At 36.9% G+C, this 25,316-nt stretch overlaps 2 long non-coding RNA genes across 3 annotated transcripts; both read left to right on the forward strand.

Moving 5' to 3' along the window:
- The first annotated feature begins 13,341 nt into the window (after positions 1–13,341).
- LOC110940176 lies at positions 13,342–16,255 on the forward strand. Of its 2 annotated transcripts, XR_002592874.2 has the most exons (4): positions 13,342–13,703; positions 14,826–14,914; positions 15,346–15,437; positions 16,208–16,255. It is a non-coding gene; the product is annotated as an uncharacterized LOC110940176 (long non-coding RNA). The 2 variants fall into 2 exon arrangements; XR_002592873.2 differs by lacking the exon at positions 16,208–16,255 and having other exon boundaries at positions 13,350–13,703; positions 15,346–15,827.
- Positions 16,256–19,316: 3,061 nt separating this feature from the next.
- LOC110940177 lies at positions 19,317–22,251 on the forward strand. Its single transcript, XR_002592875.2, has 4 exons — positions 19,317–19,689; positions 20,811–20,899; positions 21,331–21,386; positions 22,193–22,251. It is a non-coding gene; the product is annotated as an uncharacterized LOC110940177 (long non-coding RNA).
- Positions 22,252–25,316: the final 3,065 nt, after the last annotated feature.

The following is a 25,316-nucleotide window of genomic DNA, read 5'->3' on the forward strand; positions in this document are numbered from 1 at the left end:
GGTACCTGTGATCACATTGTCGTCCTGCACAGCTTCCTTTGCATCCATCCTGAAGACCCTAGCATTGGTCTTCTTTCCTTCATCAGCTTTCTTTGCATATTTTGGGCAATTTGTCTTAATGTGCCCTTTTTCGTTGCAACTGTAGCACGTTGCGTCCTTCAGATTCTTACACTCCAGGGTTTTATGTTCCATGGATTTGCAAATTCCACAAGGCCTCGACTGAGATTGGGATTTTGAGTCAAGTCTGTACCTCCCAAAGTGGTGCTTCTGACAAATTTTACACTTGGGCTTATCTCCATATTGATGCCCATCCTTTTTAGAACCAAATCCCTTCTTGTGGTCATTGTTTCCCCGGTGCTTCTTGTCTGACCTTCGTGAATTGTCATCATCACGCTTCCTTTTCTCGGCATCTGTGTTCCTTAGCGATCTCTGCCTGACTGCGTCCAGTGTGAGGGACAAAGATATATCAGCTACAGATCTGAAAGTAGCTGGCCGAGAGGCTTTTACACTTGCCTTTATCTCTGGGGCTAAACCCCCAATGAAACGAGCTATTCTTTTGGGTTCTAGGGTCACCAGATAGGGAACCAACCTTGACATTGTATTAAAGCTCGTAAGGTAAGCTTGGCAATCCAGATTCTTCATAACCAATGACAGAAAATCCGACTCAATCTTTTCTACCTCAAGCTGAGGGCAGTAGTTCTCCTTGATGAGGGCAACAAATTGTTCCCATGATATACTGTACAGTGGAATCTTTCCCATAGCTTAAATCAATGATCTCCACCAGGCTAAGGCCTCACCTTTGAATGATTGAGACACAAACTTTACTATATCCTTCTCAGCGCATCCGCTGATATCAACCACTGTGTCCATCTCATCCAACTATGTCATGCAGTCTATAGCCCCTTTTTCCCCGGTGAAATCCCTGGGTTTGCATGACACAAAGTATTTGTAGGAGCAACCCTTATCACGGGGTCCTTGATTCAGCACGATCCCTTGAGATGGAACACTTTGCCGGTTTGAAGAGTAACGATCGTCATCGTCCTTCTTTTGTTCATCTTTCTTGGAGGGTGGTGGCTTGCTGTGGGCCTCAGAATGAGTCTTAGGCTTGGAATGCGGTGCGGATAGGGTCCTACTCCGAGAACCGCTCGACTCACTATACTACCTATCCAAGGCTTTCGTAACAGCGTTGTCTATTAACGCTTGCAGTTCAGCACCCGCTATATTAATCCGAGCATCATTCTGATTCTCCCTTGGGTGACTATTTATTTCATCTGAATCAGCCATGTAGTTGAACTGTTTCATAAGATTTGACACTGGTTTATTATGGAATTGTCTTTTTATGGCAATTCATGAACCATGGTAAACATAGACCATATTTGATTAATTTTTATTTAGGATTTTTATTTATAATTATCATAATTTATAAGACAATAGCAGTATTATTAGTGGCATAATAGGCCTAGTCACAAGGACATTAAGCCATGATTTCAGAGAATCAAAGCATTAGGGTTCGAACATAGTTCTTTACCTTTTCTGGCAGGGAGTCGTAGACTACTACTGTCTTTTGTCTTATATGACAATGAGTATGGCCCGTAGGCATTACATCACCTATGGATGTTTAATATACGATCATCTTAATTGACGATTTAAACCCATGATTTATAGATCATTAAGTTAGGCTTAGGAATCTTTTGATGAATCCTTATATAAGAATGATGCGTGTGATTTTAGCGAATCACGTCTGCCAAGAGTGTTAACATGTTTTCAGACGTTAACAGAGATTTGAATCTTTTAACCAGGTCTTACCATCTTGGCCAGGTCTTATCATGACACGAAGGCTAGGTTATACCATTAAGATTCTAAATTAATATTTGAATAGGCAGATATATTTTAAAAGGATTGACTTTTTGCTTTATTTATTTCATATATTTATGCATATAATGACAAAATGAAATTTATAAACTTAGCATTCCATTACATATTAAAAAGGATTACACATTGCCCTAAACGGGACTTTTTAAATAGACAAATTACTCACACAGAGGCTAAACAGAAATACAAGTCCACGCAGGGACAAATACTATAATAGATGTCCACACAGGGACTAAAAAGACAAGTCTACGCATGGACTAAAATGCAAGTCCACGCAGGGACTGAAAAGACAAGTCCATGCAGGGACTAAATACACAGATAAATGTCCACGCAGGGACTTGATTGAAATAGGGAATATAATAATACATATAGGGATTAATGATCCCTTTTCTTCTTTCCTTTTAACAAGCTTGCCAGGCCCTTGAGGAATCCACAATTGTTCTTACGCTCTTCTTCAAAATCTCTTTCCACTCTGTTTAACCGGTGGAGGATTTCTTCTTACTCCGGTGGGGAAAAACGTGGTGGCTGCGACTGCTGTTGAATCAGAGGTCGAACATGTGTTTGATACCCATGAGCTGGGTATCCCATTCCCCAGGGAGTTCCATATGGTCCTTCAGGATGAAGGGCGTTGTAGTTTACCACCGCTACTAGGTATGGGTCGGCATCAATATAGTTGTAGTGAGTGTGAGCTGGTTGCTCAAATGGGTTATATGCCGTGGAACCGGCGTTTGTAGGTATCGGGTTATCATAACCAAATGGTGGCGGTGGTGGTGCAACTGGTGCAAAATTCGCCTCTTGAACTGGGTTTGAGGGCCCACCCATTTGTGGGTCTTCCTTCAGCGGCGGGTAATGACTGCCACTGGAATATCGATGGGTGCTAAAGTGAAAATCCCCTCCTTGTGCGGAAATCCGTGCGCCTGATCTCCTACGCCTTGGTGGTTCTGGAGGTGCTTGATGAACTGGTGGTGGTGGAGGCGGTGGCGTGACTGCCACGAAACGTGAATCCCCCGAGGGATCCTGCTGCTGCTGCTGCTGTTGGTGAGGCGATGAATGGTGAGAGGGCGTAAAATACCATTCATACTGGTTGAACCTTGCTTGGTAACTGTCTGGACCCTGATAGGGTGTTCCGTGGAAGGATGATCCATCAGAGATATCGATGGGATGGTTGGGGGTACCTCTTGCAGGTTCGACAGGATACGTGTCCTCGTCCATGTCCATTGCATTGTCTTCTGAGAAGTGGTCCTCTGGTCCTAGTGGGTTAAAACCCACTGGTTCTTGGATAAAGTTTTCCGGGTTAAACCGGCCCTGAAAGATAGGAGTAGGGTCGCCGAAGGAACGGTGCGAAACGGAACGCTGGAGAGGTATGTATGAAGGTTGTGGGTTATCGGGTTCGTTTTTCGAGTGCGGCCCAAAAGAGTGACGGTAGGAAGGTGTTGAACTGTGAGAGATAGACCGTCTAGCGGGCTCAAAAAGGTTCCTCCTGTTTCTCTGAGGATCGGCACTCATTGTAGTGGAAGGAGTTCGCAGGTGAGAAGGCCCGGCCTCGTGATCGTTGGGGGCAGTGATTGGCCCCTTGCCTCTTCCTCCTCTTCTGAATCTCGGTGGCATATTTCCTATTAAACATTTGAAATAAATAACAAACAATAAAGGACAAACTAAAGCAACAATTTGGATTCGTCCTAAGTTCTTGTCTAGACTCGAGTATGTGCAATTGTGCCATTGAGATTAAACACATAAGGCTAGTGTTTAATTCACTCAACGTTGGCTCTGATACCAACCTGTCACACCCTGATATTTCCATGTTTCACCGGTGGGCCCGGTGGGGGATTATCGTGACGTAGTTGGTAACATTATAGTCAAACAACACAATATTAAATATGCACAGCGGAAGCAAAAGATAGATATATTTCAACTTTAATAAATTGTAATATCAAGTATCATAACAGTTGAAAGTAAGCCACAGGCGAATCAAAAATAAATAGGAAACATTGTTCAACAGTTTTGACATCCAAGCTTGTGAGACTTATTGTGGACGCTAGGAGAAAGCCAGCCTAGTTCGCGTAGTGCCTGCACTTAACCTTTTTGAGAAAATACGTCAGTTTACACTGGTAAATACATTCAACCGACTCATTTTGAAAGGTTTGATAAAATTGATTTGAATGCACGAGGCACAAACTTTTTATAACTTGGGATAATTATTTGTATATAATCTTGTAAAAGAATTACATGTTCCTTATGCGTTCAGTAGCCCGATCCGTAGACCGGGTAAAAGATCAATAGATGCACCACATTAATTATTTTTGGCACTGACGGTTGTATGCCTACACCCCGTGCTTAGGTCGTGGCCATTTCGTAAAATGATGCCAAGGATATCCGGGACATGGTCATTAACCCCCCAAAGGCTTTAAGCAAATAGAACATTTCAGAACGGAGCATATCAATGATTTAACCTCTAATCGATTAAAGATTCAATGTCCGACCAAGCGGTATTTTATATACCATACCCCAAGCCCGTATAGGGAAGATAAGTTAAAAGTATTTACCTTTGCACATATCAATCACAAATAGCAAGTGCGTGTAGCTTTTACCGGGTCTCCTATTCTGGAACGAAGGTTGATAATAACCTATTAGAATCCTAATGGGTCTTTAATTAAGCCTAAACTTAGACCGGTTAGTTTTAAAGAAAGATACGGTTCGAACGCACGATTAGGCGAAGACCGGAATAGAATGTGTTTTAGTCCCAACAAGTTTAAAGACTTGTATAATATGGGTGAACTAAACACCTTCTGGATCTTGAGATAAAAACGATAAGGTTTGACCCGTTTCGGCTAATTTATGCAAACTAGCTACATAAACCGAACCGAACGCGTAATTAGCGTAACGGGTAACCATAAGAGTCCTATACAGGTTTCCTAAGTCAATATGCTTTAGATATGTTGTGATATCAGTAGGATATCTTCCATTATGCCCAAAACGAGTTTAATCTCGTATTAAGCCCCGTGGGGGTATTTTGGTCATTTTAAAGATTATAAAAGAGATTAATTATAATTCTGAGATTCAGGTCTGAAATAATCAGTAAAACCACTTACTTTAACAAGTTATATCAGTAGGTAATAAGCTTTACATTTCAAAATGGTTTTAAACCCAAATTATGCGTTTAATTACACTTAAAAGGCTATTTTAAGCGATTTCCGGGTTATACAAGAAATCCGAGTTTTCTGATCAGGTTATATAGTTCAAAATACTTTATTTATTATATAAAATCAGTAGCAATTGGATTCGTGTCAAAATATTTTGTAGAACTCGTTTTATGCCCGAAAGGGTATAATCGGTATTTACCGAGTCTAGGCCATAACCTTAGGTTATGAGCAGGTTAAAAATAATTAAAAATCTTTAAAAATCTCAAAATATTATATTACATCAGTGGGTAAAAGGTTTGGTGCCAAAAGTTGGGTTTAGATAGGCTTTATGCTAAGTGCGCCGTTTAATTAACAAAAGCTTCTTAATTGCGCTATTTAGCATAACTCCTATTCGGGACCTCGAACTGATGTGAAAATTTAGGTACATGTTTATAAATCAGTAACAAAGATTATTGTCCTCTCGCATTTCCAAAATTCTCGTTTTATGGTCAAAAGGGCGTTATGGTCAACATTGAGCAATTAACGGAAACGTGCAAATGAAATGGACAATCAACGAACCAATCACAGAGGGTTAAACCATTATGTAACTTGGTCCTAAGGAAGCTCTAAGGCATATCTAAATCATATCAAATCGGGTCAGAACTGAAGTCAAAGAAAAAGTCAAAGTTTTGCGACTTTCGGTTCCGAACCAGGTTATAACAGAAAATTGTCGTATCAAACAAGCCTAGACCTGCTCTTATACTTACTAGCATGTTATATGAGTGATAAAATAGGTTGCAAGCCTTCTACATTGCTAATTACATGTTAATTCGAAAATCATGCTTCTGTTGACTTTTTAATACAAACTTTGACCCGACATTTGACCTAGTTAGAACGGGAATCAGAGGGTGCCCTTTTAAGGGTTTAAAGCCCACATGATTACCAACTTATAACTACCTTTGATTTAACTAAACACTGAACCATTAATGATTAAGGCTAAGTCAAACGCTAATTACGACGGTTTGACTTCTAAGCTAATAACTAAGTAAAACTCAATTAGGAAAGGTTAAGCATACTTACAGAAGTCCTATGCACTATTAAGGATGACTTGGGTCTGCTTTGGAACTCCAGAAGTCTTCACAAATGCAGATGGAAATGAATGCAAGAATGTTGCAAACATTGTGGCCTTATATAGTGATTTTAATCCATTTTGATCATGATAAACAAGTCTAGCATTGATCCCAGATCATTACAAGTGTTTCCTAGTGCCTAGGAGCAGTTAGGGGTCACCCATGAAGTGAAAATATCTGATTTAAGTCGGTTAAAATGTTTATAACAGCCAACTGCCAACTTTCTGTCGTTGGGCACTCCTTACGGACTGTAAGGCAGGACCTTTACGGTCCGTAAGCCTTTACCAGAAGGCAAAAAATTTAACCTCTCTAGCTTTGAAAGGGCAACTTATGCATTATGATTTTGAGCCAGGAATTGTCAGTATGAGGCCTTTAACCCATGCTTGATCAGTTGTGTCTACTCTATCATGTAGCATTATTGGTTTGAACAATAATGGAATTTATAAACGAAGGTTTATCGTGCATTATTTCATAGGATCCCATTCTTGCAATTAGGAATCCATTATCGTTAGTAATCACCGGATTTAAAGGTATACTAGATGTTTATTATTCATTTTAGGGTCTTGGGATTTATAATGAAGTCGTTCAGAGGTATAAATTAACATGTCGACATGTTCAAAAAATCCTGCCATACATCTTTAACTAAATCAGGGTTTATAATGCTTTTGTTGTACATGACACGTGTCGTTCATATATTGAACACAAATTTTCGAGGTGTTACATAGGGATTCAGAGATAACAAGCTACTTACAGATTAACAAATGTAAAGACATAGAACCTTTCCCTATTAGTCAAAGATGGTTGACTCTGATGAAGATAAAGGAATTTTCCAGGATTTCAACTTAAACAAAACTTATCAAAGGACTCTGCATCAACAAATGAGAGAATAAAAGATAGGCTTAAAATAAGGGAGATTTTGGCATCAGCAGATCTAGGGGAGATTGTTGGGTTATGTTAGACATGCTGATGATGAAAGCCAAAACCCAAGGGAACCATCATCCCTGCCTGAAGATATAAGTTAAAATACAATCACAAGTCCAATAGTCCCCCCCCCCCAGGAAGTAAAGGGAAGAAATAGTTGCCCCAACTACTGATGTATTAAACTACTTCCTTCAAAGATTAGAATATAGAAGAACAAGTGCTGGATTATCAAAGTGCTGGTCAACAAGTCAACAGTCGAGTCAACCAAAGTCAGAGCCTAAAGACATGAAGACCAAGTTAACAAGTCAAAGATAGAAGTTTTGGATTTCCAGAAGTGCTGATAGAAATCCAATAGTTCACTCTATCTCACATCAGAAGCAGTAGTTCAATGCAACAGTGTAACTATCCAGTAGTTTTGCTAACTGCTGGCAGTTACATTATTAATAGAGTTGTTAGGGTCGCTTTCATGGTGATGTCACCAGCAGTTCACTCCTCCTATATATAGTTCTTTTTGTATACTATAATCGTCAACATTTAGAGCTTCGGCGCATAAGAACTAAGTGAGATAGTGATCTCCTAGGGAGGGGAAGTGTTATATGTACCTTTGTGATTGTATTACATTCTATGAAATCAATGAAATCATTTTTCAATCATTTCCTAATCCAGTTGTGTTAGATTTATGTGTTTGTTTATTATTGTTTAACTGAAATTTCTAATTTGTTTAACTGTTTTATTATAAAAAACATACACTACACATTTAAGTATCCACATTTAAGACTACTCTATCTACCCTTCAAGATAGACAAAAGGAGTAAAAGACATAAATTTAGGAGAAAAGGGAAGAAATCAAAGAGCTCAAGGCAGACCTTAAGTTAGTTAAGTCATCTTCTCGCACATCTCATAATGATGGTGATGTTACCAAAAAGGGAGAGATGTTCATCAAACCTATTGATGATGGCCCTGCAAATACTAAGATGAGCGCACATTGATGATGAATTTAGTTACGTTGGATCATCAAGTTCTTCTAGTGAGGATGGTGACAACAACAATATTCAAATATCTTGAAACACCCCAAATATTTTCGTTTAAATAAAGTATTTAATGAGAAAAGTGGATTGTATTTAATTATGGGGTTTCATGTAATTAAAGTGGCTTAGGCCCAGGAGGGGTTTAGGGGTCCCTAATCCCTTCTGTAATACATTAGGATGAAACTCTACCCTTATTTTGCATGATTTTTCCACCAAGTTCTAGAGAGAGAAAGTTGAAGGAGGATAGGTTCAAACCAAGAAAGTTATGATTTGAAGCTTGGAAAAGGGTCGGGTTCTCTGACCATCTTCATAGCAATCAGATCAACAAGCTGGTGAAAATCAAACTCAACTTTGATATTTACAGGTTTATGTGTAAAGGTTTGGGTGTTTAGACATAAAGATCAGATTTTTACACATTTATGAGCCTGTAAACCTTAGATATTGCTTCATGGAAGATAAAAAAAATGATTTAGATGTAAACCGTTGTGGTTTTGAGTTAAAACAAATCTATAAAGGTTAATACCCCGTCGGCGACATTGACATGCTCATTTGGCGACACTCTAAGGAGAAATGGCGATACTCAAGGGCTTGATGGGGGAAGAAAAGGCTCTGATCTCAAGGGTTGCTATGATTGGTGACCCAGGGGTACCGACAATACTCTGAAAGAAAGCCTTAACGCAAGTTAGGCGACACTCTAGGTGACACTCATGTGCCTCTTAGGTGACACTGTTGATGACAGAGCCTAATAACACTTTGTTATAGTATTAGAAGGTGATGAGTTTTGCATCTTACTTTTATGAATATTATTCGACAGATGCTCTAGCATAGGCACGATACTACAATTTAGTTAACAATGGATATGTGATTTTCTCGATCCTTCTTACTTTACCGTTTTGAGCGTTATGCATACTCAATATGTTTCCAAAGTAAAGTGATGATGTTTTCTCTTAAAATGTAATTGACTGAGAAATGATTTAGCTAAAACAAAAATATAGTTAAAAGTGAGAATCTGTTAAAGTGATGAAATGTAAAGTGTCATAGTATGCATATTTCACAGTATAGGTTGTAACTTACGTTGTCGTGTGATACGAAGGTACATACGGGGTTGTATGACAGTGGAAATGCATTTGCTGTTTGGCAGTGGTTGATCAACTATGTAGAATACAGTGTGCATGTCATAGTTACAATACATTATTACAGTCGTGTTATAGTATTGTATTTGTTTAATAATGTATAGTTGTATGTGCTTAGTTGTGTACATGTTTACTGAGTATTAATCATTAAAGCTAATAGTAACATGATTAAACTAGATCTCACTCAGTGTAGTGTAGCTGACTTTGAGTATAAACATTAGGTTGATTGGAAGAGATAGAGGTTAGTGTGCGGCAAATATCCCTTGGCGGCTGGCATTTTGTTTTAGGGTTTTATATACCAAGACATAGTTTTTTTCTTTCAAAAATAAGTACTTCTTATTTTCCGTTAGATATTAATGAAATGTCTTTATAATGAACTATTTCCCAAAGAGTAAATCAGATAGATGAGACACCCGTGTTTGGAGCGTTTCATAGCCATAGTTTTTTATCAAGAATTTGGATCCTCTTCTACTTCTGAGGGGGATGCTAAAGAACAGGAACAGGATCATCTTCTTAAAACTCTTCATCCTAAAGATCTAGAATCACTACTTATAAATCCAGTCAATTCACATGAAACTATTGTGGAATATTTGTTTGATGATAGTTGGAACTAGTTCAAAATCACCTAAGAAAGTTTAGGGAGTACATTTGGATCCCATTATGGAAATGTACATCTTCCAAAAGTTAACTTTGTTGCTCTAGTTAAACTGAAGCTAAAGAATCCAAGCAATGTTAAACCAAGTCAGATATTTGAATCCTTCATGGAAGTCCAACGCGACCTCATTGACACGTAGAAAACTTTGCCTACCTCAGCCTAAGGAGTTGGTTGGGTATTATTAAGGTTGATGCTGACCAAGGATGCTCAACTGCTAGTACTGCTGAAGTCTGCTACTGATGCTAAAGCCTTTTCAAGTGCAGAAATTGTCAAGTACTGAAGCTTCATGCGCACTATTGAATAATGTAAGTGGTGAGAAACACTGCCACTAATCTCTGAAAGTGTAACTGTGTCAGGTAATGCGCCGGCCATGCTCCACTAACGACAACTATTAGAAAGAATACTGCCACTACGCCTGTATCTGCATAATGTTGTTTTGTCTATTTTGTGCAAGCCAAACATTTAAGAGGATTATGTTAGTTATCTATTTTGTAATGATCAATGGTTTGTATTGAACTAGATAGAATTAACAGTGTAAATTAGTTCTAGTATGCAACCAACATTGCTAGTTGGTGAGTTGTATAAATATAGTTCATTCTCATTTGTAAGTGTGTGTGCATGTGTGTGTGGGTTTTCACTTGTAAACATTTCACTTTAGAGTAAGATAGTTTGGAGTTTGAGTATTTTGTGTGTTTTTATTGTTTATACGATTTACTTGAGTGAAGGATGCTCAACTGCTAGTATTGCTGAAGTCTGCTACTGATGCTAAAGTCTTTTCAAGTGCAGAAATTGTCAAGTACTGAAGCTTCATGCGCACTATTGAATAATGTAAGTGGTGAGTAACACTGCCACTAATCTCTGAAAGTGTAACTGTGTCAGGTAATGCGCCGGCCATGCTCCACTAACGACAACTATTAGAAAGAATACTACCACTACGTCTGTATCTGCATAATGTTGTTTTGTCTATTTTGTGCTAGCGAAACATTTAAGAGGATTATGTTAGTTATCTGTTTTGTAATGATCAATGGTTTGTATTGAACTAGATAGAATTAATAGTGTAGATTAGTTCTAGTATGCAACCAACATTGCTAGTTAGTGTGTTGTATAAATATAGTTCATTCTCATTTGTAAGTGTGTGTGCATGTGTGTGTTGGTTTTCACTTGTAAACATTTCACTTTAGAGTAATATAGTTTGGAGTTTGAGTATTTTGTTTGTTCTTATTGTTCATACGATTTACTTGAGGGAAGGATGCTCAACTGCTACTACTGCTGAAGTCTGCTACTGATGCTAAAGTCTTTTCAAGTGCAGAAATTGTCCAGTACTGAAGCTTCATGCACACTATTGAATAACGTAAGTGGTGAGTAACACAGCCACTAATCTCTGAAAGTGTAACTGTGTCTGGTAATGCGCCGGCCATGCTCCACTAACGATAACTATCAGAAAGAATACTGCCACTACGCATGTATCTGCATAATATAGTTTTGTCTATTTTGTGCTAGCCAAACATTTAAGAGGATTATGTTAGTTATCTGTTTTGTAATGGTCAATAGTTTATATTGAACTAGATTAAATTAATAGTGCAGATTAGTTCTAGTATGCAACCAACATTGCTAGTTGGTGAGTTGTATGAATATAGTTCATTCTAATTTGTAAGTGTGTGTGCATGTGTGTGTTGGTTTTCACTTGTAAACATTTCACTTTAGAGTAATATAGTTTGGAGTTTGAGTATTTTGTTTGTTCTTATTGTTCATACGATCTACTTGAGTGAAGGATGCTCAACTGCTAGTACTGCTGAAGTCTGCTACTGATGCTAAAGTCTTTTCAAGTGCAGAAATTGTCAAGTACTGAAGCTTCATGCGCACTATTGAATAATGTAAGTGATGAGTAACACTGCCACTAATCTCTGAAAGTGTAACTGTGTCAGGTAATGCGCCGGCCATGCTCCATTAACGATAACTATTAGAAAGAATACTGCCACTACGCATGTATCTGCATAATGTTGTTTTGTTATGTTAGTTATCTGTTTTGTAATGATCAATGGTTTGTATTGAACTAGATTGAATTAACAGTGTAGATTAGTTATTGTATGCAACCAACATTGCTAGTTGGTGAGTTGTATAAATATAGTTCATTCTCATTTGTAAGTGTGTGTGTGCATGTGTGTGTTGGTTTTCACTTGTAAACATTTCACTTTAGAGTAATATAGTTTGGAGTTCGAGTATTTTGTTTGTTCTTATTGTTCATACGATTTACTTGAGTAAAGGATGCTCAACTGCTAGTACTGCTGAAGTCTGCTACTGATGCTAAAGTCTTTTCAAGTGTAGAAATTGTCAAGTACTGAAGCTTCATGTGCAATATTGAATAATGTAAGTGGTGAGTAACACTGCCACTAATCTCTGAAAGTGTAACTGTGTCAGGTAATGCGCAGGCCATGCTCTACTAACAATAACTATTAGAAAGAATACTGCCACTACGCCTGTATCTGCATAATGTTGTTTTGTCTATTTTGTGCTAGCCAAACATTTAAGAGGATAATGTTAGTTATCTGTTTTGTAATGATCAATGGTTTGTATTGAACTAGATAGAATTAACAGTGTAGATTAGTTCTAGTATGCAACCAACACTGCTAGTTAGTGAGTTGTATAAATATAGTTCATTCTCATTTGTAAGTGTGTGTGCATGTGTGTGTTGGTTTTCACTTGTAAACATTTCACTTTAGAGTAATATAGTTTGGAGTTTGAGTATTTTGTTTGTTCTTATTGTTCATACGATCTACTTGAGTGAAGGATGCTCAACTGCTAGTACTTCTGATGTCTGCTACTGATGCTAAAGTCCTTTCAAGTTCAGAAATTGTCAAGTACTGAAGCTTCATGCGCATTATTGAATAATGTAAGTGGTGAGTAACACTGCCACTAATCTCTGAAAGTGTAACTGTGTCAGGTAATGCGCCGGCCATGCTCCACTAACGATAACTATTAGAAAGAATACTGCCACTACGCCTGTATCTGCATAATGTTGTTTTGTCTATTTTGTGCTAGCCAAACATTTAAGAGGACTATGTTAGTTATCTGTTTTGTATTGAACTAGATTGAATTAACAGTGTAGATTAGTTCTAGTATGCAACCAACATTGCTAGTTGGTGAATTGTATAAATATAGTTCATTCTCATTTGTAAGTGTGTGTGCATGTGTGTGTTGTTTTTCACTTGTAAACATTTCACTTTTGAGTAATATAGTTTGGAGTTCGAGTATTTTGTTTTTTCTTAGTGTTCATACGATTTACTTGAGTGATTAAGTTTGATTCCACTGTAACACCCCGAAAACGGGTTTGGTAATCAAACCACGTTAATACTAAAAGACGGGTAAAATACCGTTAGTGGTGAAAATTTACCCGGTAAATATTAGGATTTAAGTAAATAAACCTAATATTAATTAAAAGGAGAATAAATACTTTGAGAAAAGTAAGTTTATAAGAAGCCCGAGTTAACGGGACTTAAAATAAAAAGGGTTATAACTCTCGAAACCCACTAAGTAACTAGGAATATCAACCTAGTTAATTATGTGGTTTGAAAACAATAAAGAAAACTTGGTTTATAATCCTTTTGATAACTCTAAAAACTTGAGGGACTAAAAGTGTTAAATGAGAAAATAGTTTTAATTTAATAAAAATCAAAACACCAAAACACACACTCATGTGTGTGTTCTGGTCGTGGTTTACACAGGAGCCAAAAAGGGTTTTTATCAAAACCCTAAATCACAAGAAATTCAGCCAAATCAAGGGAAATCAAGCTAGGAAATTGGGGCTTTTAATAAATTAGTGATCACCAAACCTAGGGGATTACAAGGTATGTCAAAATTCGTTGTTTGATTCTATTCAAAATTATGGATGAACAATTATAATCCGAAATTAGTATTGCATGAATGTTGTTTGGATGATATTGAAGTGAAATAGTGTTTAGGAGTAAACCCTAGACAAGTATAAATTGAAATCATGCTTAGCTCAAGTAAATTCAGATTTTTGTTGATGCTAAATTGAGGTATAAGATGTTCTTAGGGTTTTGATCGCTAAATAAATAGTGTTATGATGTCAAGAACATGCTTAATTTGAAAGCTGAATTCAAACGGTTCTTGATCAGAATTTACAGCCAACTTGTATTGGCTGTAACCTGGATAAAACGTGGTAAAAACATGTGTTTCTTGAGCCTAAAATGTAATTCCAGGAAATATCTTTAAAACCCCACTGGCATCGCATTTTTTCGACGAAAATTGAGCGTTTTATGAATTTTTCCGTATCAAAGGTTCAAACTGCGTTTTCTGGCAGAATCTGCAGCCCATTACGAATGTCATAACTCAATTTAGGAATTGAGTTATGCTCTCAAATTCTTACTGTAGAAAGTATTAAGTGATTAGAAGAATTGCCAATTGGAATTTCGTCAATCGGATAAACGAGGAATTTTTAATGAATTTTTCCGTAAGCTGCAGTCAGAAGTGACGAATCTGATTGCAGCTTAGTAAATGAATTTTTACGAATTCTTGGTAAAGAGTTAGATCTTTAAATTTTAACACAAGTTCGAACCCTCCGAGGGGTACGCCACACAAAAAAATCATAATTTTTAAAGACATGTAAACAGGTTAAACAGGTCACCAAAAACAGCCTATTTTCAGTGATATGAAACTTGATTTTTGGTGTTATAAATTATGCCCACAAAGTTCATATGTTGAAACTATGAATGAAACACGTAATTTCCTAATTTATTTAATTAGGGGTGATACGTGATAATACGGAATCTAATCATAATGTAGATTTTAGTTAATTACACGTACCATATGATTAGAGGTAGTTAACTAGTAGAAAGTTAAAATTTACTAATGACGAAGTCGAATAATGATTTCGACATAGAAAATACGTAAGGTGGAATAGTCGTATTTGTTAATGACTAATCTAACCACCTTGTGAATGATGATAGTTTGACGCCTAACAAGCTAGGTGGAAGCTTGTGGATGAAGCGGGTCAAACGGAGCGCGTACGGAAAGAAAGGCGTGGCATGGATGCAAGGTAAGTATAGCTTACACTAGCCTTATATGTTAGGATATTCTCTTATCGTATTAGTTATGAATGAGATAAATACATAATTGAGGTATGATGTTCCGGCGTGTAAACGTATGGAACAAAGTAGTCAATCATGACAAGAAACCATGTGGATGGTTAAAAGGAGTTAAATCGGTAAATTGGTCATGCGTTGACCATAACTATTGGTTTTGAAAGACACAGTAAAACATAAACCATGATAGGCTAAAAAGTGTTAAGAAATGATTAATAAGTGAAATGACCGCACGATGTAAACCGGAGCGAGTCATGTAGATGAGATGGTAATAAATATCATCTCGTCAACATATTCGGTCACTTAGACCAAATGGGTTAAAAGGTGAAGATATCACCCTTTGACAATAACGACTAATGATTTTTGTCGAGTTATATTATTTCAGGTGTAAATGTCAAATGGGTATTAGCAACGCTATGAATTAGCGGTTATAAAAGCAAGGTATTAAAAACGGGTCAATATATTGATCTGCGCCAGGTATGTGAAAAAGGGTAACCCTCATTGTGGTTCAAAGAGTGTTAAAAGTAGTCAAGGTGAACATTTGGTTACTTGATAAGTAAACCAAATGTTTTAGGTAAGGAACATTGTATTTGGAAAGCTTAATGACTTTTCAAACAAAATCATAGGTTAAAAGAGGGATTACGGGTCAAAATAAGCATACGAGTGAAAACAGGTTTAAATTGTGTAATAAACCTGTGATTATAACCTAATATGGTAAATAACCTTAATTTGAAGTAGTGTACGTGATATAAAGGTTAAACAAGTATGTTTGTTTGATAAACGTATAAACGGGTCAAAATTTTGGTAAAAGAGTAATAAGCCGAAGACTTAAAAGTCTTAAATTTTATTAATCCGGATGTTGGATTTTAACTCCATATGATGGAAGATTAAATTACCATCATGTAGGAAGAAACGGTAGATCAAACGGATAAGCGGTTTGAAAGATACGAAAGTTTTCGTGTCGAATAACGGCAAAAATAGAGAAGCTGGATGCAGAGTCCACCGTAATTTACGGTCCCACCGTAAATTACGGTGGAGATGAATTGGTTACGGTGCTAATTGTCTGTTGTACGGTAGAAGAATAGAAACCCAGGGGCCACCGTAATTTACGGTCCCACCGTAAATTACGGTGGAGATTATTTTTTTTTATATTTTGTTTTCATTTGAAAATCAATTGTTTCCCGGATATCGTTCGGACATGATGTAAACCCCGTATGACTAAAGCATTTCATGTTTATGAAATGTAGGTACACCTTGGACGCCGGAAGACGATCAAGCTCAGCGAAGAACCGAACACGATAATGATGCACGCTTCCGCACTTTGCTACGTTGTAATTTTTAAACAACGAATTCGATCACGTTATGTAGAATAACTTATGATTTATAAAAGTTTTAATAAACCCGTATTTCCAAATGTTTATGAAATCTTAAATTACATGATTGTTTTACGTAAAATTTACGTTAAACCTTGAATAATAAGACCGGGTGTTACAAGTTGGTATCAGAGCCTTGGTTTAAGAGATTCGAGTATGGTGGGGAGGAACCATGCTTGGACTTAAACCTTATGCTCTTGACAAAGAATAGTGTTCGGTTCGAGGCTTGATCGCAAATCCGGTAAGTACAAGTACGTGAATAGTTAGTATGCTAAAGTGTTGTAAACAACACATAGGGCTATCGTGTGATACGCGTTACCCCAATTAAAATGATTGAAATAGTTGACGAAAATACGCGCGTTGACGCGTGCAGTAGAAAAAGCCTTGTATTATAATACGGGCGATTATTACGGTTGACGTTACTAACTTTTGTGAATGTTTTAAATTGAAGGACACTCGCGTTTGAAGACGACGAGAGTCAAACGAATTGTGGATATGATGATGGAACGGTCCGAAGTATGACAAGAGAAGCATACTCACCGAGGACTAAATCGCGTAATGACCGCGAACAAGGTTAATGGCAAAGAACGCCCGTTGGGGGAAAACATTACCAGGTGCACATTTTAAATAATAGCATAAATAGTAATATGCAACAATAAGTAGGAACTTAAAAGTTGCATATGTAAAATTAAAAAAAAAAACTTGGAAAGACCTGAATAGAAAACCTATCCGGGATATTGTTTCCAAGAAAAACAGATAGAGGTATTACTTACATAGGGCGTGATGTGAAAACTGTAAAAAGGTCATGCGTGTCATGTGTTAATCGCTTACTCTGGCCAAGTAAGTAGCGGCATATGTTACCATGAACTTCTTACGGCGGACACGTTTACATCCGATGTAGTAAGGGCAGGGTGAATGGGACTAATTAAAAAGTGCCCAAATGAATCAGATAAGCAAAATACTTGGTAACAATGTAAACGCACAACCAAGTGACGGGAGCGTATTACATTAGGATAATGAGCCCGAGTGAAGGGACAAACAAGCATGTAAAATGATTCAGACAAGTATTGGGAAAGAGTGTACTTACACTCGAACCCAGAAAACATCAAGTATTGGGAGGGAGTGTACTTACACTCGAACCCAGAAAACATCAAGTATTGGGAGGGAGTGTACTCACACTCGAACCCAGAAAACATCAAGTATTGGGAGGTAGTGTATTTACACTCGAACCCAGAAAACATCAAGTATTGGGAGGGAGTGTACTCACACTCGAACCCAGAAAACATCAAGTATTGGGAGGTAGTGTATTTACACTCGAACCCAGAAAACATCAAGCATGTAAAACGATTTAGACAAACATTGGGAGGGAGTGATACTTACACTCGAACCCGGAAAATGCAAACATGTAAGATGATGTAGACATGTATTGGGAGGGGGTGTACTTACACTCGAACCCGGAAAAATGCAAACATGTAAAGTGATGTAGATATGCATTGGGAGGTAGTGTACTTACACTCGAACCCGAAGAATACAAATAAGACTCTTAACAGGCCGATTTTGTAAAACACCAAATTTGAGAACGAAGTAGGAATATAAAAGAGAAACGAAGTCATAATACATACCGTAAGGGTTGCAATAATAACGACTTCAGTAAAACACCCAGTTGATGGGTAAGGATTTAAACACATGCGTAGACTGAGAAACAGGAACGCGAAATAGAAAGTCAAAAGACTCGGAATATGAGTCATGACTAAAAGATGATAAGAATCTTCGCGAATATAAATTTAGGTAATTGCGTTCAACCAATTCAAAGTTGGACGGGTCAAATAAAGAACGAAGTCTGACATTCATAGGTGATGAAAATTCACCTAAAATGAGTCAAACGAGGCAATTAAGAAAAAAAAATGGAGGGGCCAAAATGACCGACGGGTCATGAACTAAAGCAAAGGGATCATAAGGGCCTCGTCTTAAAGAGACGAAAGCTTAAGAAAATAGCCTACGAGGTTAGGTGAAAGAACCTACGGGTCAATAGCGTAAGGTGAGGGAACTTGTTACGATCCCTTGCGTAAAACGAGAACGAAAAACAATAAATTAGGGGTTGTCAATTCCCTTGACGTAAGTAATTACATAGTTAAGAGATAAACGTTATACTAAAATTCAGATTTAGTAAGAAATAATATTTTTATAAATATAAATTCTGACAGGAATTTGAATAGTAATCATAAAGGGTTCAAGTCTTGACGCTGATAGGCGCAAGACGATATATTCGAAAACTGATCTTTTTGAAAATGAAAGGTTGATATAAATTAAACATGCGTGACACGATCACGGTCAAGAAATGCAATGTGAAGTGGAATCACATTATAACCAAGCGAGCGGTAAAGGTCATTTAAGTAATCTGGTTGCTTGTAAGCGGTAGATTCGGTATAACTAAACCGAATAAATGAACTCTGAAAACAGAAGAAATTGTTGCTAAAAGTGAAAGACTTCACTAAAGACCCTTAAACGGGTCAAGGTAACGGATTCACCAAGAGTTCGGTAATATCTAAAAGCGATGGAAATCGCTAAGTTAACTAAACAAGTAAAAAAAAAATAAATAACCGAATTACGCTATTTCAAGCACATTATGTCGTATCAGGTACGTAGAGGTTCTGTAACCAGAAAGACATTACCATAATTTTTCTGGTAATACTAACAATTGGTTAGAGTATGAGTAATGTTTAAGAAATTACTCAAGTCAAAACGCATTGAGTTTAGAACTCAATGAACTATGTAAGAAAAGGTTTCGAGGACGAAACCTCTTTAAGGGGGGTAGACTTGTAACACCCCGAAAACGGGTTTGGTAATCAAACCACGTTAATACTAAAAGACGGGTAAAATACCGTTAGTGGTGAAAATTTACCCGGTAAATATTAGGATTTAAGTAAATAAACCTAATATTAATTAAAAGGAGAATAAATACTTTGAGAAAAGTAAGTTTATAAGAAGCCCGAGTTAACGGGACTTAAAATAAAAAGGGTTATAACTCTCGAAACCCACTAAGTAACTAGGAATATCAACCTAGTTAATTATGTGGTTTGAAAACAATAAAGAAAACTTGGTTTATAATCCTTTTGATAACTCTAAAAACTTGAGGGACTAAAAGTGTTAAATGAGAAAATAGTTTTAATTTAATAAAAATCAAAACACCAAAACACACACTCATGTGTGTGTTCTGGTCGTGGTTTACACAGGAGCCAAAAAGGGTTTTTATCAAAACCCTAAATCACAAGAAATTCAGCCAAATCAAGGGAAATCAAGCTAGGAAATTGGGGCTTTTAATAAATTAGTGATCACCAAACCTAGGGGATTACAAGGTATGTCAAAATTCGTTGTTTGATTCTATTCAAAATTATGGATGAACAATTATAATCCGAAATTAGTATTGCATGAATGTTGTTTGGATGATATTGAAGTGAAATAGTGTTTAGGAGTAAACCCTAGACAAGTATAAATTGAAATCATGCTTAGCTCAAGTAAATTCAGATTTTTGTTGATGCTAAATTGAGGTATAAGATGTTCTTAGGGTTTTGATCGCTAAATAAATAGTGTTATGATGTCAAGAACATGCTTAATTTGAAAGCTGAATTCAAACGGTTCTTGATCAGAATTTACAGCCAACTTGTATTGGCTGTAACCTGGATAAAACGTGGTAAAAACATGTGTTTCTTGAGCCTAAAATGTATTCCAGGAAATATCTTTAAAACCCCACTGGCATCGCATTTTTTCGACGAAAATTGAGCGTTTTATGAATTTTTCCGTATCAAAGGTTCAAACTGCGTTTTCTGGCAGAATCTGCAGCCCATTACGAATGTCATAACTCAATTTAGGAATTGAGTTATGCTCTCAAATTCTTAATGTAGAAAGTATTAAGTGATTAGAAGAATTGCCAATTGGAATTTCGTCAATCGGATAAACGAGGAATTTTTAATGAATTTTTCCGTAAGCTGCAGTCAGAAGTGACGAATCTGATTGCAGCTTAGTAAATGAATTTTTACGAATTCTTGGTAAAGAGTTAGATCTTTAAATTTTAACACAAGTTCGAACCCTCCGAGGGGTACGCCACACAAAAAAATCATAATTTTTAAAGACATGTAAACAGGTTAAACAGGTCACCAAAAACAGCCTATTTTCAGTGATATGAAACTTGATTTTTGGTGTTATAAATTATGCCCACAAAGTTCATATGTTGAAACTATGAATGAAACACGTAATTTCCTAATTTATTTAATTAGGGGTGATACGTGATAATACGGAATCTAATCATAATGTAGATTTTAGTTAATTACACGTACCATATGATTAGAGGTAGTTAACTAGTAGAAAGTTAAAATTTACTAATGACGAAGTCGAATAATGATTTCGACATAGAAAATACGTAAGGTGGAATAGTCGTATTTGTTAATGACTAATCTAACCACCTTGTGAATGATGATAGTTTGACGCCTAACAAGCTAAGTGGAAGCTTGTGGATGAAGCGGGTCAAACGGAGCGCGTACGGAAAGAAAGGCGTGGCATGGATGCAAGGTAAGTATAGCTTACACTAGCCTTATATGTTAGGATATTCTCTTATCGTATTAGTTATGAATGAGATAAATACATAATTGAGGTATGATGTTCCGGCGTGTAAACGTATGGAACAAAGTAGTCAATCATGACAAGAAACCATGTGGATGGTTAAAAGGAGTTAAATCGGTAAATTGGTCATGCGTTGACCATAACTATTGGTTTTGAAAGACACAGTAAAACATAAACCATGATAGGCTAAAAAGTGTTAAGAAATGATTAATAAGTGAAATGACCGCACGATGTAAACCGGAGCGAGTCATGTAGATGAGATGGTAATAAATATCATCTCGTCAACATATTCGGTCACTTAGACCAAATGGGTTAAAAGGTGAAGATATCACCCTTTGACAATAACGACTAATGATTTTTGTCGAGTTATATTATTTCAGGTGTAAATGTCAAATGGGTATTAGCAACGCTATGAATTAGCGGTTATAAAAGCAAGGTATTAAAAATGGGTCAATATATTGATCTGCGCCAGGTATGTGAAAAAGGGTAACCCTCATTGTGGTTCAAAGAGTGTTAAAAGTAGTCAAGGTGAACATTTGGTTACTTGATAAGTAAACCAAATGTTTTAGGTAAGGAACATTGTATTTGGAAAGCTTAATGACTTTTCAAACAAAATCATAGGTTAAAAGAGGGATTACGGGTCAAAATAAGCATACGAGTGAAAACAGGTTTAAATTGTGTAATAAACCTGTGATTATAACCTAATATGGTAAATAACCTTAATTTGAAGTAGTGTACGTGATATAAAGGTTAAACAAGTATCTTTGTTTGATAAACGTATAAACGGGTCAAAATTTTGGTAAAAGAGTAATAAGCCGAAGACTTAAAAGTCTTAAATTTTATTAATCCGGATGTTGGATTTTAACTCCATATGATGGAAGATTAAATTACCATCATGTAGGAAGAAACGGTAGATCAAACGGATAAGCGGTTTGAAAGATATGAAAGTTTTCGTGTCGAATAACGGCAAAAATAGAGAAGCTGAATGCAGAGTCCACCGTAATTTACGGTCCCACCGTAAATTACGGTGGAGATGAATTGGTTACGGTGCTAATTGTCTGTTGTACGGTAGAAGAATAGAAACCCAGGGGCCACCGTAATTTACGGTCCCACCGTAAATTACGGTGGAGATTATTTTTTTTTATATTTTGTTTTCATTTGAAAATCAATTGTTTCCCGGATATCGTTCGGACATGATGTAAACCCCGTATGACTAAAGCATTTCATGTTTATGAAATGTAGGTACACCTTGGACGCCGGAAGACGATCAAGCTCAGCGAAGAACCGAACACGATAATGATGCACGCTTCCGCACTTTGCTACGTTGTAATTTTTAAACAACGAATTCGATCACGTTATGTAGAATAACTTATGATTTATAAAAGTTTTAATAAACCCGTATTTCCAAATGTTTATGAAATCTTAAATTACATGATTGTTTTACGTAAAATTTACGTTAAACCTTGAATAATAAGACCGGGTGTTACATCCACCAGTCTTAGTAATTTAGACAAACACATATTCTTGTTGTTTGGTCATTGATCCGGATCAACACCTTCTTTGTAACTTAAGGAAAGTTTTAAGTTTTTCATCAAATTTAAAACTATTTACCACTCCCTAAGATAGGGATCAAGTTTAGGGACTCGCCTCCCATTCCCTATATACAGGAAACACTATACGTTCTCAATATTTAATCCCCGTATTTTTTTGTGAGTTGATGATATAGGAAAAGTAAAAAATTAAAATTAAAATGAAGAAGCATTATTTAATTGTTTTTTAAGTCAAATTTTTGACTATTATGAGACTCGAACTTAAGACCTCACACTTAAGTGTATTAAAAGATTTTGCATTGCCCCTAGGCCATCAACCCCAGTGGTAAGTATTGTTTAATTGTATATGGATAAAATATAGTAAATAATATATAGAAGGTTTTCAAGTGTTATTAACACTGTGTTAAACAAACTTTAGGGAAGAATTTGGGTTTTAACTAAATTATATGGATAGGGATGGAGAACTGGATATGAATGTTTTTAGTAATAATGTACACTTTGAGCATCGCTTAAACCAATAGAAGCGCAAGTTAACCAATAAATGGTCAACTTTCACATCATCTTATCTCAACCCTTATCATAACTTAACGAAAATTCTTTTGAGATTAATTGTGTACACCAATCACACAACTAACATACTTCATTACTTAAATCCCTAAGGTAGTTGATTCGAAGCCATCTATATGGATTATTAGTGAGGCAAATGGCTAAGTAAGTTTGTTCCTTTTTAATTGAACAATTTTTTCGTATGGATAGTGCGCGTGATCATCCATAGATTGAAAAAGTAGAACCTTTGTGATCCTATGTGCACTGTACAGCTCATAGATTTTTTCTTAAGGTGATATAAATTAATAACCTTCTTAAGAAGATGTGTTGATTACTCTTCCATTGCTTAATTAACTTAATCAAGTGAGATTCCATTTACTTTTCTGTCCGATGAAGACATACAAAGTACTGATTCACATGGCGAAAGCCGCCTTTGTTTATAGCGAATAGTACATTTATCGCTTCATTCGAATAATTGTTCTACGAATAATCATTGAATTTGTACCAATGATGCCTCCTAAGATACAAATCTATAATAGAATGTAGTATAATTAATGACACTTAAGATGTGACGCATACAACTTGTAAATAAATTATCCTGATAAACGCATAAGTGGGATATCCACCAACTTAAGAAGAAGATGCCTTCAGCAAGCTAACACATTGATTATGATGTTGGTGGCCACTAATCCCACCATAAATTCTTTTATAGATGCTTTCATACAACTGCTCAAAACTGTTGTCAAAAATAAGTTATACTTATTTATCCCTTTAATATAATAATAGGGAAATGGACTATATCACCCTAAACTATGCAAAATTAGTCAATACCACGCCCAACTTTCAAGTTGGCTCCCACCACCCTCTACTCGACAACTTGGTGTCACTGTCACCCCTTCGTTAAAAGAACACTAACTGGGTTAGTTTTTAAAGCCTATGTGGCATGCAGATGATGACTTGGAAGCATACGTGGACAGAGACTTGTTATATCATCTCTTTAACATCAATTTAACCCTAATTTCAAAACAAACTCACCCCTTATACTTGATAAAAACCCCAAATCAGTTGTTCTAGATCACCATAAAGCCTCATTTGTTGAATAAAACCTGTTAATCCTGACCAATAAATCCCACCCCAAAATCTACAACTCAACTTTCCCGGATCGAGCGCTCGAGGTTTTTTCTCTGCATTAACACAAGAACAATATGAAGACGATTACCATCTCCTGAAGTCTTTTCATGTCTTCTTTGTACCAGCAGAGGCAAATTCAACATTTATTATGAAAGACGACCTCTCGGTCTCCCTCAGGTACTGCACATCTTCATCCATGATCTTCAGCAGGTTTCTGCTAATCACCAAGCTTATTCCCTACTCTGTTGCGTCGGAAATGCTTCCAAACATCTGTCTTAACAGCTCCTCTGGCACCCCATCTACAGTGTGTGTTATCCTACCAAAACAACTTCATATAAGCCAAGTGTCGATACAAACAAGCCCACAAGTCGTCACGAACGTGCATACCTGAGTTCCAAATTCACAAGCTGAACTAAATGGTTTTTCATCAAACTGGCTGCGATTATGAGGATGCCGCCAGGTGGTGTACAAGAGACTAATAGTGACAAGAATTTTGCAAGAACTTGCTGAAGCCTCACACTATCACCGTTGGCGGCGAAGTCGTTGAGTGACGGTGAGAGGAGTGATGCGTTGTGTTAGAGGGCAGAGATTAAGATGAAGGTCAGTGGTGGTGGTGGTGGAGGACTGGAGGCAGCCATGGTGGATCTGGTGGAGGAGTGTTATGAGAAGAAGGGGATGAGTGAAGAGGCTTTGAAGATGTATAAATGGGTTGTAAGGGGTGAGTCCACGTGTGCACGCCAGGTCACAACTCTTTTGCCACGTAGGATTAAAAACCTAACTGAGTTAGTGTTTTTTTAATGAATGGGTGACAGTGACACCAAGTTGTCGAGTAGAGGGTGCTGGGAGCCAACTTGAAAGTTGGGCATGGTATTGGCCAATTTTGCATAGTTTAGGGTGATACAGTCCATTTCCCCTATAATAATATGCCATCAGCACTAGTATGAAGGGATGATTGCTAGATATTGCTAAACACATGCAGTTACAGAACTAGCGTGATGAATATATATTATTTAGAGTAAACTGCAATTTTACCCCCTGGGGTTAGGGGTCATTGGCACCCTTACCCCCCTAACGAAATAATTGCAATTTTACCCCCCACTGTTTGTTGTTATGTCGCAACCTTACCCCCTAAGCTCAAT

Source organism: Helianthus annuus, chromosome 5 (assembly GCF_002127325.2).
Source record: "Helianthus annuus cultivar XRQ/B chromosome 5, HanXRQr2.0-SUNRISE, whole genome shotgun sequence".
Classification (NCBI taxonomy): Eukaryota; Viridiplantae; Streptophyta; class Magnoliopsida; order Asterales; family Asteraceae; genus Helianthus; species Helianthus annuus.